Source organism: Tursiops truncatus, chromosome 3 (assembly GCF_011762595.2).
Source record: "Tursiops truncatus isolate mTurTru1 chromosome 3, mTurTru1.mat.Y, whole genome shotgun sequence".
NCBI classification, from domain to species: Eukaryota; Metazoa; Chordata; class Mammalia; order Artiodactyla; family Delphinidae; genus Tursiops; species Tursiops truncatus.
Genome location: NC_047036.1, coordinates 168,743,202 through 168,756,359, shown reverse-complemented (window position 1 = coordinate 168,756,359; position 13,158 = coordinate 168,743,202). Strand labels below are relative to the sequence as shown.

General features: G+C 46.6%; 2 long non-coding RNA genes across 4 annotated transcripts in view; both read left to right on the top strand.

The window, feature by feature from the left end:
• The window catches only part of LOC117311813 (uncharacterized), a 36,816-nt gene extending 33,961 nt beyond the window's left edge, over positions 1-2,855 (top strand). For both annotated transcript variants that reach the window (XR_012331150.1, XR_012331151.1), the window contains exon 4: positions 1,939-2,855. This is a non-coding gene — a long non-coding RNA (uncharacterized lncRNA). The remainder of the gene's footprint in view (positions 1-1,938) is intronic.
• Positions 2,856-10,242: 7,387 nt separating this feature from the next.
• The window catches only part of LOC117311812 (uncharacterized), a 52,729-nt gene continuing 49,813 nt past the window's right edge, over positions 10,243-13,158 (top strand). For both annotated transcript variants that reach the window (XR_004526084.2, XR_004526082.2), the window contains exons 1-2: positions 10,243-10,374; positions 10,967-11,149. This is a non-coding gene — a long non-coding RNA (uncharacterized lncRNA). The remainder of the gene's footprint in view (positions 10,375-10,966; positions 11,150-13,158) is intronic.

The following is a 13,158-nucleotide window of genomic DNA, read 5'->3' as shown; positions in this document are numbered from 1 at the left end:
GAGAGGTTTTCTGGGTTGGCAGGAGGTCTTGTTTTGAACTCTTTGTGAATTAAAAATGCTACTTGCCGGGAATTCCCTGGTGGTCCAGTGGTTAGGACTCGGTGCTTTCACTGCTGGGGGGCCCGGGTTCAGTCCCTTTTCGGGGAACTAAGATCCCAAAGCCCTGCGGGGCAGCCAAAAACTAAATAAAAATAAAAAAAATTAAAATGCTGCCTTCCCTATCAGTAAACAAAGGACATTGCAGCCATCACAGGACAGCCACCCCTGAAGGGGAGCCCCGAGGGAACTCAAGGTGGAGACAGGATGTCCCCCAGCAAGCTGTCAGCCTCTGCAGCCACCCCCCACCCTCCAATGATGCACCCTGAGGACACTCAGGATGAGAAAGCCCAGGATACTGGCCCCAGATAGCTGAGGTGTATCTTGGAATTTAAAAAGCCACTAGCCTTAACTGTCTCTTCCTCTTTTATCTGAATTGCCTGATCCCAAGGCTCGCTCTCTCTCTCTCTCTCTCTCTCCCCCCCCCATCAACCTCGCCTCCTGCTGCTTCCCCTTTCCCAGCAAAGGAAGACAGAAAATCAGAAGCAATCACAGCTCCCTTTATGGAGAAACCTGTTACAGGGAGAGATGAACTGTCCTTGGTGCTTAGGTGCACACCCTTGGACCAGAGCAGAACTTAGAGCTTTAGCTAAGGAATTTCCCAAACCTAGTCAAGATCCACCGGGATTTGCTAAGGAGTTTGAGTTCACCATCCGAACCTATGAGCCCAGCTTTGCAGATCTATATCAATTAATATAGCTGTTAGTTTCCGAAAGTAAAGCACAGGAGTGGATAGAGAAAGCAAGCTGAAAGACACCCTCAGAGAATTTCCATCTACGTAGCCCGCAGACTGGAGCAGAATGCAGGCAGTTGGCTGGTAAACTACTCAGACTTATCCCAGGGCTTTTCCCCAAAGCCTTAGACTGGGCAAAGATTCAGCAATGTAGACAAAGACCAGAGGAATCAATCGTGGATTACTATGAGGGCTTCGAGAAAACTTCGAAACAATATTCAGGCGTGACACCTGACTCATTCTCTAACCACCAAAATGATCCTCTACTTAACTCTGCCTTTTTAGAAGGCATAGATGGTGAATTGGCTACTCTATTTTATTATTATTATTATTTTTATTGAAGTAGAGTTGTTAATTTCTGCTGTACAGCAAAGTGTACACTCTTCTTCATATTCTCTTCCATTATGGTTTATCACAGGATATTGAATATAGTTCCCTGTGCTAGACAGTAGGACCTTGTTTATGCATCCTATATATAATAGTTTGCATCTGCTAACCCCAAACTCCCACACCTTCCCACCTCCACCCCCTTCCCTTGGCAACCACAAGTCTGTTCTCTATGTCTGTGAGTCTGTTTCTGTTTTGTAGATAAGTTCATTTGTGTTGTATTTTACTTTATTTTTTAATTTTTGGCTGCACCACGAGGCTTGTGGGATCTTAGTTCCCTGACCAGGGATTGAACCCGGGCCCTCAGCAGTGAGAGCATGGAATCCTAACCACTGGAGCTCCAGGGAATTCCCTGTGTCATATTTTAGATTCCACATATAAATGATATCCTATGGTATTTGTCTTTCTCTTTCTGGCTTACTTCACTTAGTATGGTAATCTCTGGGGCCATCCATGTTGCTGCAAATGGCATTATTTCATTCTTTTTTATGGCTGAGTAATATTCCATTGTATATATATACCATATCTTCTTTATCTAGTCATCTGTCGATAGACATTTAGGTTGTTTCCATGCCTTGGCTATTATAAATAGTGCTGCTATGAACATAGGGGTGCATGTATCTTTTTGAATTACAGTTTTGTCTAGATATATGCCCACGAGTGGGATTGCTGGCTTACCTGGCAACTCTATTTTTATTAACTGACAATCCTTTATCTCCTAGGATTGACCTTCGAGAAAGCCCAATGGATAATGCTGATTTTATATTACTCACTGATGGTTCATGTCTACAAGGACCTCAGGAAGGTACCAGGCTGGCTATGCCATTGTTTCTCCAGTGTCTATCTTTGAAAATGGTCCCTTGCCTTATATCTCTTCCACCCAACAGGCTGAATTAATAGCACTAATAAGAGCCTGTTTGTTGGCAAAAGGAAAATTTGTTAATATTTACACAACTAGTATGCTTTTGGAGTGGCATATGATTTTGGTATGCTTTGGAAACAAAGAGGACTTTTTTTTTTTTTTGGGGCCTCACTGCATGTGGAATCTTAGTGCCCCAACCAGGGATCGAACCCATATCACCTGTATTGGAAGTAGAGTCTTAACCACTGGACAGCCAGGGAAGTTCCAAAGAGGACTTTTTAACATCCTCAGGACCGTGTATCAAAAATGGGAAACAGACACAAATGAACCTATCTACAAAACAGACAAACTCACAGACATAGAGAATAGACTTGTGGGGACTTCCCTGGTGGTGCAGTGGTTAAGAATCCGCCTGCCAATGCAGGGGACACGGGTTCGAGCCCTGGTCTGGGAAGATCCCACATGCCGCGGAGCAACTAAGCCCACGCGCCACAACTACTGAGCCTGAGCTCTAGAGCCCTCGAGCCACAACTACTGAGCCCGCGTGCCACAACTACTGAAGCCTGAGCGCCTAGAGCCTGTGCTCCGCAGCAAGAGAAGCCACAGCAATGAGAAGCTGTACACCGCAACGAAGAGTGGCCCCCGCTCGCCACAACTAGAGAAAGCCGGAGTGCAGCAACAAAGACCCAACACAGCCAAAAATAAATAATAAATAAATAAATAAATTTATTTAAAAAAAAAAAGAGAGAGAGAATAGACTTGTAGATGCCAAGGCAGAGGGGGTGGTGGAGGAGGGATGGGTTGGGAGTTTGGGGTTAGCAGATGCAAACTACTATATATAGAATGGATAGACAACAAGGTCCTACTATATAGCACAGGGAACCATATTCAATATCCGTGATAAACCATATTGGAAAAGAATATATGTATAAAAAAGAATGTATATATATATATATATATGCATAACTGAATCACTTTGCTGGACAGTAGAAAGTAATACAACATTGAAAATCAGCTATACTTAAATTTAAAAAAATAGGAAATAAGTAGTGGAGTTACTAGATGCAATTCTTTTTTTTTTTAAATTTATTTAAATTTGAGTCTTTGTTGCAGCCCTCGGGCTTTCTCTAGTTGCGGCGAGCAGGGGCTACTCTTCGTCGCGGTGGGTAGGCTTCTCATTACGGTGGCTTCTCTTGTTGCGGAGCACGGGCTCTAGGTGCGTGGGCTTCAGTAGTTGTGGCACGTGGGCTCAGTAGTTGTGGCTTGTGGGCTCTAGAGCGCAGGCTCAGTAGTGGCGCACGGGCTTAGTTGCTCCACGGCATGTGGGATCTTCCCGGACCAGGGCTCGAACCTGTGTCCCCTGCATTGGCAGGCGGATTCTTAACCACTGCACCACCAGGGAAGTCCCTAGATGCAATTCTGCTACCAAGGGCACTTGCCATTGTTAAGGCATCAGATCATTCTAAGGGTGACACTGCAGAAGCAAAAGGAAATTCTCTAGTGGATAACACTCCCAAGCAGAAGCTTTACAAGCCAACAAGGACCAACTAACCGCTGCCTTTCCCTTTCAGCCTCCCAGTAACCTTACTGACATATTGTTCAAGTTTCAGAGAATGGTACCAGACAAAGAAAAAGACACCTGGACACAGAATGCAGGAAGATTCAACTCCAATACAGAGCTGTGGATAGGCCCAAAAGGGAAGCCTATCCTTCTGTTTGGAGCTCAATATCCTATTTTACAATATACTCATGAGTTAACCCGTTGGAACCCAGATAAGATGGTGTTATGGGGTAAACAATATTTTTGGAAGCCTTCTTTTACTATACCTCCAAAAGTCTATTCAGGATACAGTCCTTGTCCCAAATATAACCCATGGAAGCCAATCCATTGTTCTCAAGGACATTTTCCATTACCTGTGGGTCCTTTTGAAGTATACCAGGTTGGTTTTATACAAATGCCTCCTTCCCATGGTTATCAATATGTTCTTGTTATGATTTGTACGTTTTCACACTGGGTTGAGGCATTCCCATGTAGATGTGCCACAGCACAATCAGTAGGGAAATTGATTTTAATATTTATTTATTTGTTATTTTTATTTATTTATTTTTGTTGCGCCGGATCTTAGTTGCAGCATTCAGGATCTTCAGTTGTGGCAAGCGGGATCTTTAGTTGAGGCACGTGGGATCTTTAGTTGCGGTATGCGGACTCTTGGTTGTGGCATGCATGCAGGATCTAGTTCCCTGAACAGGGATCAAACACGGGCCCCCTGCATTGGGAGAGTGGGGTTCGATCCCTGGTTGGGGAACTAAGATCCCACAAGCCGTTTGCTGTGGCCAAAAAAAAAAAAAGGATAGTGATTGGTATGGAGCATTTTGGGTCAGGTGACCAGGAATATAATGGGTTGCACCTAATGGGACTCGATGGCTTTGTGGGTTCAACCTATGGCCCTGACTTCTGCCATGATGGATAGGAAGATGTACTTTGGGATTCCCTTAGACGCAACCCCAGCAAATTTACCATCAATATGAGCCCGATGAACCAAAAGATCTGTGTCTCACTGGTAGGATCACTTAACAGCTATTTTGTACCTTCAGTAGGACTGGAAGATGTAATTTCCCACAGTGAAGTCTTAACAGAATTCACCATAAGGCCTTAAATGATAGTAACCAGGCTATTAGCCTACTGAATTCTGAGGTCTCTGTAAGGTCCGTTGGTTCGGGTGAAAGGAGGCCCGGGGGGTAAGAGAAAACATCGACCAGTATGAGGTAGGAGAGGCATTGAGACATAACGACTTCACCTGTTCTGGGAATCAACAAGAGACTCTAACTTCCTGCCCAGAAAACAATGGGGCTGACGGGAAGGGAAAATGGGCTTACGCCCCACAACAGACCAACCAACACCTGGCCCTGCTGTATCCTCACCAAATAAGGAATTACCCTGTATAGCAAACCACCCCCTCCCCTTGCAAGCCGCCTTCTGCTTTTACCCCAATAAAAATCCCCCTCATCCAGTACTGGACGCGACTTCTCTGGCCCCTTTCTTTCAGACCAGTGAACCTCGCCCGGGAGCGCTCCCTAATAAAGCTCACATGAAGCTTTCCTTTGTTTCGCGGTGCCGTTTGTTAAGATCCGACCTTACAGTCTCTATGATGAGGAAAGCTGTGTTACAAAATCATATGGTCCTTGATATCCTTACAACATCTCAGGGAGGCACCTGTGCCATAATTCAAACGGAATCCTGTGTTTTCATACCAGATGAATACTCCAATATAGTACATTTAATAAGCTACCTGAAAAATCAGATTGCTGCCTTAGAGGACCTACTTCCTAGCCTTGGTGAACTTTTGGGAAGCTGGTTTTGCTCTGGAAGCTCGTAGCTTAAATCCCTACTTGTGACTTCATTAATGTTACTAGGTATATTACTTATATCCTGTCTGTTTTATAAGATTGTTGTCTCTTACATTACCCAGTATGTAACCAGGCCTCCAACAAAATTGATGATGGCTAAACATCTTGAGGAAATAGATCTCATTTATAACTCTAGACAGAACAATTGTAATAGTGTAATTCTAGGTATGGGAAAAAGCAACAGGGGAAAACATTTCCTGGATCATAGTAAACTAGTAAGACAGGTGATCCAGAGAATTTTAAATTATCAACAGGGCCCCATCTGGGACTTCCTTGGTGGCGCAGTGGTTAAGAATCCGCCTGCCAATGCAGGAGACACGGGTTCGAGCCCTGGCCCAGGAAGATACCACATGCCGTGGAGCAACTAAGCCCTTGTACCACAATTACTGAGCCTGAGCTCTAGAGCATGTGAGCCACAACTACTGAGCCCACGTGCCACAACTACTGAAGCCCGCATGCCTAGAGCCCGTGCTCTACAACAAGAGAAGCCACCGCAATGAGAAGCCCGCGCACCACAACGAAGAGTAGCCCCCGCTCACCGCAACTAGAGAAAGCCTGTGCAGCAACAAAGACCCAACACAGACAAAAAAAAAAAAGTCACTACATTTCTAATCACTATGGAAAAGAGGTTGAGGATTTAATTTAAAAGATAATGTGTCGGGCTTCATTGGGTGCAGTGGTTGAGAGTACGCCTGCCGATGCAGGGGGCACGGGTTCGTGCCCCGGTCCGGGAAGATCCCACATGCCTCGGAGCGGCTGCACCCGTGAGCCATGGCCGCTGAGCCTGCGCGTCCGGAGCCTGTACTCCGCAACGGGAGAGGCCACAACAGTGAGAGGCCCGCGTACCGCAAAAAAAAAAAAAAAAAAAAAAGATAATGTGTCCAAAAGTAGAAATGACAGTCATGTCAAAATAAGTCTAATGAAAGATTGAACCTAATGTAAAAAATGTAGGATTATGTTGAATGACATCAAACCAAATAAATGGAAAGGTAAAGCATGTTCTAAGAAAGGAGAGAGCAGTATCACCGTGATGTCAATTCTTCACAAATACCTATAGTGTCTTCATAAAATCCCTTTTTTCTACAATTAGTGTTTCTTAGAACTTCACAAATCTCACTTCTAAGCTTTACAAATAAGAACAAATGTTTAGTAGTAGCAGTGTTTTTCTAAACAACGTTGGGGGGTGGTTAGCTTAAAATGATCAAGGATTAAAAACTTACATTGGTAGCTTAATTATGAAAATATGAAAGTAAAGTATGTTCCCATAGGAATGGATGATTACCATTTAAAAGAGTGAAAATGGGCAGAAGACCTAAATAGACATTTCTCCAAAGAAAGATATACAGACTGCCAACAAACACATGAAAGAATGCTCAACATTATTAATCATTAGATAAATGCAAATCAAAACTACAATGAGATATCATCTCACACTGGTCAGAATGGCCATCATCAAAAAATCTAGAAACAATAAGTGCTGGAGAGGGTGTGGAGAAAAGGGAACCCTCTTGCCCTGCTGGTGGGAATGTGAATTGATACAGCCACTATGGAGAACAGTATGGAGGTTCCTTAAAAAACTACAAATAGAACTACCATATGACCCAGCAATCCCACTATTGGGCATATACCCTGAGAAAACTACAATTCAAAAAGTCATGTACCAAAATGTTCATTGCAGCTGTATTTACAATAGCTAGGCGATGGAAACAACCTAAGTGTCCATCATCGGATGAATGGATGAATGGATAAAGAAGATGTGGCACATATATACAATGGAATATTACTCAGCCATAAAAAGAAACGAAATTGAGTTATTTCTAGTGAGGTGGATGGACCTAGAGTCCATCATACAGAGTGAAGTAAGTCAGAAAGACAAATACCGTATGCTAACACATATATATGGAATCTAAGAAAAAAAAATGTCATGAAGAACCTAGGGGTAAGACAGGAATAAAGACACAGACCTACCAGAGAATAGACTTGAGGATATGGGGAGGGAGAAGGGTAAGCTGTGACAAAGTGAGAGAGTGGCATGAACATATATACACTACCAAACGTAAAATAGATAGCTAGTGGGAAGCAGCCGCATAACACAGGGAGAACAGCTCGGTGCTTTGTGACCACCTAGAGGGGTGGGATAGGGAGGGTGGGAGGGAGGGAGACGCAAGAGGGAAGAGATATGGGAACATATGTATATGTATAACTGATTCACTTTGTTATAAAGCAGAAACTAACACACCATTGTAAAGCAATTATACACCAATAAAGATGTAAAAAAAAAAAAAGAGTGATATACCTTAAACTTCACTGGCTTTCACATTAAAAATTTACCTAGGGACACCTGCTTTACCAGGAGCTTCTTTCCAGTTCCAGGAGTTGAAAGTGTCTGCTGAGAATCCCATCCCCACCCCACGGGCTATCCTGAGTAACCCAGTGAATGAAGGAAACACAGGGATAAATCTATGAACTTGGATTTCATAATGATTTCTTAATATGACACCAAAGGCACAAGCAACACAAGAAAAAATAAAGTGGACATCATCAAAATTAAAATCTCTTGTGCATCAAAGGATACTGGAAAGACATCCCTACAGAATAGAAGAACATATTTGCAAATCATAAATGTGATAAGGTTTTATTGTCCAGAGAACATTAAAAAGCCTAACATGTCAATCACAAAAATGCAAACAACTCAATTAAAAAACGGGCCAAGGGCTTCCCTGGTGGCGCAGTGGTTGAGAGTCCGCCTGCCGATGCAGGGGACACGGGTTCGTGCCCCGGTCCAGGAGGTTCCCACATGCCGCAGAGCGGCTAGGCCCGTGAGCCATGGCCGCTGAGCCTGCGCGTCCGGAGCCTGTGCTCTGCAACGGGAGAGGCCACAAGAGTGAGAGGCCCGCGTACCACACACAAAAAAAACAAAAACACAAAAAACGGGCCAAGGAGGTAAACAGACATTTATCCAAGGATAACATACTAGTAGCCAATAAAGACATGAAAATATTCATCACTAATCATCAGGGAAATGCAAGTCAAAACCACAATGAGATAACCACTTTGCAACCACCAGGACGGGTAGAATTAAAAAGTCAGAAAAGAAATGTCAAGGATATGGAGAAATTAGAACCCTGTACACTGCTGGGGGGAATGTAAAATGGTGCAGCCACTACAGATAAGATGTTGGTAGTTCCTCAGAAAGTTAAACATAGAATTAGCCTATGACCCAACTATTCCACTCCTGTCTTTACTGAAAGAGATGCTCAAATACGTGTACATGAATACTGGTTGCAGTACTATTTAAAATAGCTAAAAGGTGAAACATTCCAAATGTCTATCAGTGGATGAATGGATAAAGTGTAACCTGTACATAAGATGAGAATAATAGTCACAAAAAGGAAGGAAGCTCTGACACATGCTGCAACGTGGATGAACCTTGAAAACATGCTGAGGAAAAAAACAGGCAGAAAAGGCCAATATTGTATGATTTATATATACATATAAGATCCAGAATAGGCAAATCTAGAGTCAGAAAACATTTTAGTGGTGACTAAATGGAGGTAGGAGGTAGAGTTATCATGGCTATTACTGCTTTTAATTCTTTTTCAATGGCGATATAACTCACATACCATAACGTTCACTTTTTTTTTTTTTGGCGGTACGCGGGCCTCTCACTGTTGTGGCCTCTCCCGTTGCGGAGCACAGGCTCCGGACGCGCAGGCTCAGCGGCCATGGCTCACGGGGCCAGCCGCTCTGCACCATGTCGGATCCTCCCAGACCAGGGCACGAACCCGAGTCCCCTGCATTGGCAGGCGTACTCTCAACGACTGCGCCACCAGGGAAGCCCCGTTCACTCTTTTAAGTGTAAAACTCACTGTTTTTTGTATGTCGCTCACCTGTGCAACCATCACTCTATAATCTGAAAAAGGAAATAATAGCTTTTAACGTTTCAAATTTCACATGGACTGACTAAAGCCTGATCTGACATAAATTTCCTTGTAGTGTAAAATGCACACCTGAGGTCTGTGGCCTCTCACACCTGTGGCTGTGCTAAGACCAGTCCTGCACGTAGTCTGGGGACTGGGGGTCCGAATTCCCACGGGGCAAAGGTCCCTAGCTGAGGACTGCTGACCTCTAGCCCAAGAGATGGGGAAGGGGATGGAAGGCGGGCCCTCCCCGTGTCAAAGGTCACCTGTGGGACGGAACCTGACCCTTCGTTGCACGCGGTGACGTCACTGAGTCTTTGTTCTTAAAGGGCACAGGCCTAGGATGACCGCGCATCGGGCCGACCCCTGACCCCGAAGGTCACCACAACAGGACCCCCTGCCCTGTCCCATTCTCGTCCTTCCAGTCCCCGCTCCGGACAAGGGGCGGACGGCGAGTCCGCCTTGCAGGGAGGGGTTTCCCCTCGGAGACCCGTCCCGGGAAGGAGGCCACGTAGGTACCGTCTGAGGCAGACAACACGTGACCTCAGCCGGCCTTTTGCTCGGGTTCCCAGAGAGTCCGTGATGCTGTTCAATTAGGAACGGCGGGGGCGGGGCCTGGAGGACTAACCTCTCACCTGTAAGTAGGGGCTGGAGAACTGCCCAATCAAGTGTCAGGGAAGAATTTGGAAACCCGCCAATCAGGGCTGGAGTCCCGAACTCCGTCCAATCAGGGCGCGGGGCCCAGGGCACCGTCCAATTAGGGTCTGGGGCGGGCGCAATTTCGGCCCGTGTTGTCGTGGCTCTTGTACTTAAGCAGCGCTGGTGCGCACGCTGAGCTCGTGAGCACGCCGAGCTCTTGCGCGCTTGGCCCACGGTATCCTAGGTGTACGTTCCCCATCGCTCTCACCTGCCCAAGTCTCGGGGCCGCTGGCGTGACGCCGGGGAGAGCTCAGAACGAGGAGGAGATGGTGAGTGCCCGAGCTGGGGCCGGAGACCAGGAGGGGCTGGTTCCAACCGGCAAAGAACCCGCTGGAAGCTGACGGGGCCCCGCGTCTCCCTCCCCGCTCCCCCTGCTAGTCTCCACCCCAATAAGTCCTCCGCCCCGGGGTGGGGTCTTGGCGTCCTGTCCCGTCCCCACACGGGGGCCCCTCCCCGAGTCCTTGGCTGGGTGGGGTCGGAGGGAGGACAGGACTTGGGGAGGGCGGTTGGGGTGTCTGCAGGGGACCCACCCTGGACCTGACGGTTCTGCTTTCACTCTGGCCTCAGTTTTCAGTAAAGGTAAAAGAACGGCTCCTTTCCCCCTCTCTTTCCACTTAGAGTAGTAAGTTCCTCAGGTCTGTTCTTGGTCTCCTGGCGCGGAGCGTGTTGTTTCGACTCGTGTTGTTCTGGGAAGGGTCTCAGGAATGTCCTGTCTTCCACTGCAGTTGTGGGGAAAATGCAGAAAGTTCTGTGGAATTAATTGAAGACAGCTCAGCTAAAGTTGGAGTGGAAATGGGTCTATAGGGAGAGCTCTCTGCGTCCCCCTCCCTCTCCCCAAGCTTCATCAATTACTCCAAACAGGTAGAGACCACCCTCTACATCTCCAACGGAAAGGCGCATCTTACTACCCAGCAGAAAGAAGAAAACCTCTCTGGGCCAGGACAGCCCAGCCACTGAGAAGCCTCCATATTTTGGACGCCCAGCTCCTCCAATGGACTCCTCGGTTATTACAGCCCCTCCAAACTACTCCTTTTCCCTATAATAGTAAGCGCCCCTTCATTATTCTCTGGGTTTGCCGGTGGTCCGTCATAGATTGCAATTACTCCCTCTATTGCTGAACTCACTTTTGCTGGTAAGATAAGTGGCTATTACACTGATAAACTTGACAGTACACTGAAATAAGGTCAACAAAGAGGTGGATTCATGTCTTTATAAAAATAATAGTGACTCTTCCATACAATGTACAGAGTTCCTGACGCTCTGGTCCTGTTCCATTTCCTGTTAACACGTGGCATTCAGATTAATGAAAATTCTGTAAAATGTGACCTGTAAAAGCAACTAGTGTTCAATTCTGGTTAATTTACAAACGCTGTGTTACCATGAGGGTATTAGCTGATAACTGTTACCTGGGTTCTTGGAGCCCTTAATCAGTAGAAATTGATCAGACCAGGTGAAGAGTTCAGGCAAGGCTTTATTGAGGTTCCTGCTACAGCACGAGGGAGCGAGAACAAGTAACTGGTGCCTTTGCTGGATGCAGGAGGAGGGGCGGGCTGGTCCCTTAAAGGGGGTGAGGGTGGGGGTAGGTGGGTGCGTGGGGCCGGAGGGGCGGCTTAGATGGTCTAGGCCACCCCCTTGGTGGTGCAGTGTGCGGGGATCATGCACAGGACTCTGCTTTTGCTCCCGTACCTCGGAAGTGGCAATTGGGTTTTGGCCTTTTTGTAGCTTGTTCTTAATTTGCCCCCACTGCGCATGCGTGCAGTTATTTTTAGTCCCTTAGCGTTTCTTTGCATCTGTTGCTGGAGGAGATGGCTGTCCAGGTGCAAGCACTGCAGCAAAGGGTCCCAGGTCCCAGCCTGCCTCAATACCTGTCTTCTGAAAGGAATAAGCAGGATCCATTTATTAAAACCGTAAAAGTGCCCTAGAATTTCCCTCTATGTTATCCGTGAGCACAGGTGGAAGCAGGGATCCTGCAGGCTCCCATTCACAGTCTGGGAGGAGGGTCTTTGTCTCCTGTAAATGACCCACGGAGCTTGAAGCAGGGGCATCACCTGGGGTGGGGGACAAGCTGAGCACAAAGCTGAGCCTGCGAGGGAGGTGAAGGGAGGTGCCCTGGGGTCTTGCTGCCCCCTCACCCCATGCAGGTGGCCTCCAGACCATGGAACTACCACAGGAGGAGCTGTCGATGCCATGATCATGAGGGGAGGGGACCCACTTCCAGTAGTGCTGGGGGTAGTGTGTCCTCTCTGAGGTGTGCTGTGCTTGCCGTGGGGCTGCTCTTAAATCGTGTGACTTTTGCATTAAGTTAATGATGCCAAAATGATCTTGGCTCTCTGTGCACTGATGCGGAACAGAAATATGGAGAGAGAGTTTTGAGGAAAAGAAAGAATAGCTGGATTCTTTGCCAGGCAAAGGGGGGAACACAGTAGGCTAGCGCCTCAAGAGCTGTGCCCCCTCCAGAGGGTAGAGAGAAGTTTTTTATACTCAGGACTCTTGGTCTGGGGTGGGTGATAAGGATCAAAGTTGTGAAGGTCTTGCATTTTTTTCTTGCATTATTTGAAAGTGGTCACAGCTGGCGTTAGGCAGCCTGGCAGCCGGGTCTGGTATCCCTGAAGTTACAGGCCTGTGAAATAAAGAGCGCTACAAGGGAGTGTAGGGGAGAAGAGTGCCAGGTGCAGAGTGTTGATTCATGTGGATTCCTAGAGTAATCAGCTTTGGGAAGGACAAGTCTAGCTACAGGTGTTTGTTAGTAGTAACAGCTACAGGATAACCAAGGTTGCTTATCTCTTTCAGGCCCGTTTGGCTGGTCTGTGCCTAAGCCCGTTTGCTTCTTTCTGTTTTGCTGCAACATTAATAACAACAGTATAAACACCTGTGGACTCAGCCCCCAGGTGTACAGGTAGGCCCTGGTACCTGTTGGCATCTCCGCACCTCCTGTGCTTCTCCCACATCTTCTCTCCCTCCTGTTGCCAAGGTGACCTCTGTCCTGATTCTTTGTTATTATTCATACCTTTACCATCTCTTATCACCATGCCGTGTGTCATCTGATTTTGCCC